Here is a 5,877-nt window from a genome sequence, read left to right as displayed (position 1 = left end):
CTCAGCATCTTCTTCATCCATCATGATCTGATAATAACCAACGAAACAATCTACAAAAGATTGCAACTCATGATCGATCAGGATGTGTATGTTTGGCAAAGGGAAGTCATCTTTCGGACTAGACCGGTTGAGATCACGGTAGTCGACACAGACTCTGACCTTCCCGTCCTTCTTCGATACTGGTACGATGTTGGCTAACCATGTCGGGTATTCTACTACCCTGAGAACCTTAGCTTTGACCTGCTTAGTGACTTCGTCCTTGATTTTTATACTCATATCAGGCTTGAACTTTCTGAGCCTTTACTTTACCGGTGGACATGTTGGATCGGTTGGCAGTTTGTGAGACACAATAGATGTACTCAGACCAGTCATGTCATCATATGTCCTCATATTCTCTTAGAAATTTTGTGTATTCCTTCTTTTCTGATGGCGATAAGTGAACATTGATTCGTGTTTCTTTGACGTTTTCTACATCTCCTAAGTTAACAATTTATGTCTCGTCCAGGTTGGACTTAGGTCTGTTCTCAAAATTCTCAACTTCCTTAACAATCTCTTCTAGTATGTCATCTTTCTCTGAATCTATGTCCGTTTGTTGCGTTGTCTCATTACATGTCACAGTCACTGGCTCATCAAGGTAAGTAATAGTAACGCTGTATAAGTAAAGTAATGTGAGAAAAATAATAATAAGCGTCGAATTATAAGAAAAATTAAAATGCTTGGATAAATTGCATAATTGTTTTGGAACATTGGAGCTCTTATTGCGGGAACTAAAATGCAAAAGAAAATCATTTAGTAAATAAAACAGTGCATGATGCTTGTTTTAGCCTTGCTACCCCGAGGCTCGTCAGGCTCTGGTTGTCCTGATGGTTCAGTTATTGAGGCGTGCTCCTCTGCTTACAACTTGTATGGAAGGGCCTTCCTCCCCCTCCTCCTCGAAAACAACACAACAGTCTATGTCATTGTCTTCTAAGAACAAGTTCTTCATCGCTGCTAGTGCTTCTTCTTCATCCGACCCGTAAATAATATCGGCCAGTTGGAAAGTCTGCTCCAGATGTGGTATCGGCTGCTCCAGTGGATAGTAAGGACCGCGCCATGGTGGCGACCAGTAGTTGAATTCTTCCCAGGTGTACTCATATCCAGACCGAAAGTGGTGCCATGCTTCTTGAGTTTTATGGGCTTAGTGATTCCTTAGAGGTTCTTGCCGAGCCCTTTGCCAGGTTCGTACCTACTCCAATTCAGTATACTCTCGATCTTGTTATCCTACCATTTATCTTTGTCAATAGCATTTACCCGTTTGATGTGATGGTAAGTCCCTCCACCTAGATTCTTTCTTCCTTCGATTGACGGAATGGTCTGGCAACTGTATATAGGGTTGCTATCGTCGTCGTGAATGATCACCTCCTGGTGATTCCATTCAAACTTTACCACCTAATGCAGTGTTGATGCTACAGCCCCAGCAGCATGAATACACGACCGTCCCAATAGCATATTGTAAGATATCGGCACGTCTATCACTTGGAAATCAACATCGAACCAAGTTGGCCCCATTTGCAAACACAGACTAATCTCCCCAATGGTGGACCTTTGGGAGCCGTCAAAAGCTTTCACATTGATAGCTCTGTCCTTTATTTCATGTAGTCCCTTACCCAACTTCTTGAGTGTTACCAGTGGATAAATGTTGAGACTGGACCCTCCATCGTTTAGGATTCTGGTGATAAAATAGTCTCCGCATTGCACAGTGATGTGCAGCGCATTGTTGTGACCCAAACCTTCAGGTGGTAGCTCGTCCTCATGAAATGTGATCTTATGACTTTCCAATACCTGTCCTACCATGTTATCCATTTCTCCACCAGTGATGTTGCTTGGTACATATGCTTCACTCAGCAACTTCAATAGAGCGTTTTTGTGCGCCTCAGAATTTTGTAGCAAAGCAAGAGTGGAGATTTACGCCGGTGTTTTGTTCAACTGGTCGATGCCCGAGTAATCCTTGGCCTGTATCTTTCTCCAAATATCGTCTGGACCTGTCTCAATAATGGGTGGCCGGTTGGAGGCCTGCTTACTTGACTCGGCTAGATATTCTGGGGTATAAACCCTACCAGTTCTCGTCATACACTGTGCTACAATAGTTTCCTCAAACCTAACCTTGCCTTTCCTCCTTGCCTCGGTTGTATAGTCCCACGGTATAGCCTTCGTATGGAATGGCATCTGGTCGACATCACCACTGGGATTGGCATGGCTATCTTTACTCCGAATGAAGCATGTGCCTTGGGTGGTAAGACTGCCACTTCAAACGGTGTAGGTGCATTTGCTGGAGACACGAATTCGACCTCAATTGGCGCTGGTGTTTTTGCAGATGACGTTGCTTCAAACTCAAATGGCATAGATATGTTACCTCAGCGTCCCCAGAGAGCTGAATCTGGACTACGATCGGATTGAGAGTAACTATTGGCTTCTTTGTGTCATCACCTTCTACGATCAACCCGATTGATCCCTCGGGGTCCCAATCATCCTCTATTTCAATCATGTGGATACCTCCACCCTTATGGTTTGGTAGAGGGTTGTTGCGGACATTTGGAGCAGGTTCCTTTGCCACAATAATCTTGTTATCAATTAAAGTCTGGATCTTATCTTTTAGAGAACGACATTTGTTGATGGTGTGTCCCTTCATGCTGGAATGGTATGCACAGGATTTGTTTGGGTTAACCCACTGGAAAGGGTTCTCAGGAGTTGCATCAGGTATGGGGGTAACATAACCAACAACTTTGAGTCTCTCGTACAACTGGTTAATAGGTTCAGCAATGACTGTATATGATTTCGAGGGTCTGCGACCAAAATTTGGTCGAGGTTTAGGGAAATTTTGGTGTGCAGGAGGTGATTGATAGTGACATAGTTGAGCATTGTAGGTTTGGTAGACATGTGTGGGTTAGGAATATCTAGGGGAAGTAGGCTGATATGTGGGAGCTAGAGCTTGGTAAGAGGGTGAGGGTTCTTGGTAGTTCGGAGTAGGATGATATATGAGTGGAGGCATTGGGTAGGTTTGGTATTTGATGGGGGATTTGGTTCTCTGTGCAACTATTACAGCTCCTACATCCCTTTTCTTGGACACTCCACCTGACCGTAAAGCCTTATTTGTAGCTTGCAAGGCCTCGAAGTTCGTAACCATATCTCTTTTGATGCCCTCTTCAATAATTTCTCCCAGATTGATAATGTCAGAAAATTTGTGGCTCTCGATCATCATTAGTCGTTTATAATACTGCGGGTCCTGAGCCCGGACAAAGAATTTGTTCATCTGTTCCTCCTCTAAGGCGGGTCTGACCTTAGCAGCTTTGGACCTCCAGCAAGTAACATACTCGCGAATGTTTCTGTAGGCCTCTTCTTTAGATTCTGAATATAGAAACATCCGGCGCATTTTCTGTGTTGAACCTGAATTTATCCATAAATTCGGACGCTATGCTTACCCAACTTGGCCATTTCTTTGGATCCTAGCTGATGTACCAAGACAAAGCATCTCCTTTCATGCTCCTCATGAAAAGCTTCATGCAGATTCTCTCGTGTTTCCCAACTCCAACCAGCTTGTCGCAATACGTTCTCAAATGGACCCTTGGATCCCCTGTACCATCAAACATTTCGAACTTCTGAGGTTTGTACCCCTCGGGCAGTTCGACATTGAGCTATATGCAAAGATCCTCGTAGTTCAGCCCTTCAATCCACTTACTTCCTTCAACGCCTTGAATTCGGCTAGTCAATTTCTTATGTTCTTCAACCAAATTCCTGATGAGTAAATCCATGTCATCAGACTCGGGTATGATTGAGATGGGTTGGGTAGACTATGGCATAGTCTCCATATAGATAGGGGTGTTATGATGGGTGTGGAAGTGGTCATTTGTGGGGGTTTTGGAGTTTTGGGATGAGTAACGGGGTGTTGTTTGAGGTATGGCAAGTGTTGCAATGATGGTGAGGCGCAGGATAGTTTTGTTGCTTTGGGATATTCCATGGAGGTGTGGGATTCTGAGCGTTTGGAAAATTGATATCTGGAGTGTGAGGGAAAATGACAGATTTGCCAAGTTCCGAACCTGATCAAGCTCTTCTTGGAATTTCAGCAGCTTTTGTTCGAGTTGGGATGCATTTTCCTTAGGAACCTAAGTACCGTGACCATGAGTGACCTCTACCCATTTAGTTGAGTTCTCTTTTCTAACATTATTCAAATCTTCCATCTTCCCTTTGTTCTTGTTTTTGACAGGAATGAGAGGAGGAGTGGGTAGAGGGCTCCTGGATCTCGTGGAATAAGATGATGTTGCTAGAGTGCACGAACTAACCTTTGGGGAAGGGGAATAATAAAACAAAAAGTAAAAACAAAAAGGTAACAAGTTAGTGAGGTTTATAAAAAGCATTGCAATATTTAAACACATAATGCGAGAATGTAAATCGTGTGCTAATTTGGGGACCTCTTTGTGCCCGAGGTAGGCCTAGCGACAAATTAATTTGGAGAACTCGGAATGCTAAATGCCTCATTTTATTGATAGAAAATAAGACGAATCCCAAATCGACACTAAACAAATAGGAAATAAAAATCACTAATGGCCATTGGCCTTATTACATTTTATAAGGCGAAAAGAAAAACTCCTATTTACTTGGTCCCTGAAGGACCTTCCCCAGATTCGGCATCCTTGGCTCCGTCGAACAGCTTTCCCAACTCACGAAGTCCCATCAATAGGTAGGCTCTGGCTAGATGTCCGCCTTCATTTCCTTCAGCATTTTGGCAGTCTTCGACCCTCTTGAGAAACTTTCTTTCTAATTCCACTATGCCTCGCTCCAGGTATCCAGTCGCTTACTAGCACTGACAGCTATATCCTTCCATTCCTCAATCAGTTTCTGGGTGTCTTCTTGTATCTCACAGTGCTCGCTTTCGCACTCCCGGATCCTCTTGCGTAGTTGGTTGTATTTGACCTGTGCCTCAGCCCTTTTATCTATGATCCTGTGGCCCCTAGCAAACCCTGGCTGGCCCAGACCATCGTGATTATCTTCCAACTAGTCTGAATAGTAGGGAGCGCAACCAGCGTGGTATCTGTCTGGCTCAATGGTATCTCTCCCCATGACGATCTTGCAGTGCCACATATGCTGAGCTTGGCACTTATAAGGACTATCCTTATTCTGGAAGTCAGCCCGGAAATGACTCATCTTGTCGACCCTAGGTATAACCTGCTTCCTACCAGCTTGCCTCACAACCCGGAGAGGGATGTAAGGGTATGTTCCTCTCAGTTAGATTGTCAAATAGCGCTACCTATCCTTTGGCATCTTCTGGCTGAGCAAACATATTGGGCATGTAATTCATTGCTTGGAAGATGGAAAGCGATATGATCATCCCAGTCCCGTCATTGAATCTCTTGTCGGTATTCACCCCTATGGAGATGTTCCATGAGCCAGAGTTGAAGTAGCATATTGTAGCCTTCGAAGTGTTTGGCTCCTCGTTGACACTTCTCCAAGGCTGGGTATATTTTTGCAATGATCATGGGCACAATGCTGAAGGGTTGTCCACCAATTCCTTCCATTAAAGTCTTAGTTACCATAGCCAGCCTGGTATGGATTCTTTCTTTCTTCATTGGAAACACGATCAACCCCAGGAAACAAAACATGAATACAAAGACTCTTTGGTGAATGCGCCCTAATGATGTGATGGCAAACTCGTCAGGATAGGTACGGTAGGATTTGTTGTGCCCGTACCTCTCATACAAATAGTCAAAAGGGATGTAGGATTCTTTCAAACATGCCAGTTCTGGGTTCTTCTTCAAACCCATCATTTTGAGGAAGCCCCTGCCCTTGCGGTTCTCAGGCATTAACAAACTCGGAGTTTCCCATGCTATACCGGCCAATCCTTTT

This window comes from Nicotiana sylvestris, chromosome 6 (genome assembly GCF_000393655.2).
Source record: "Nicotiana sylvestris chromosome 6, ASM39365v2, whole genome shotgun sequence".
In the NCBI taxonomy this organism is placed as follows: Eukaryota; Viridiplantae; Streptophyta; class Magnoliopsida; order Solanales; family Solanaceae; genus Nicotiana; species Nicotiana sylvestris.
This window is presented reverse-complemented; position numbering follows the sequence as displayed.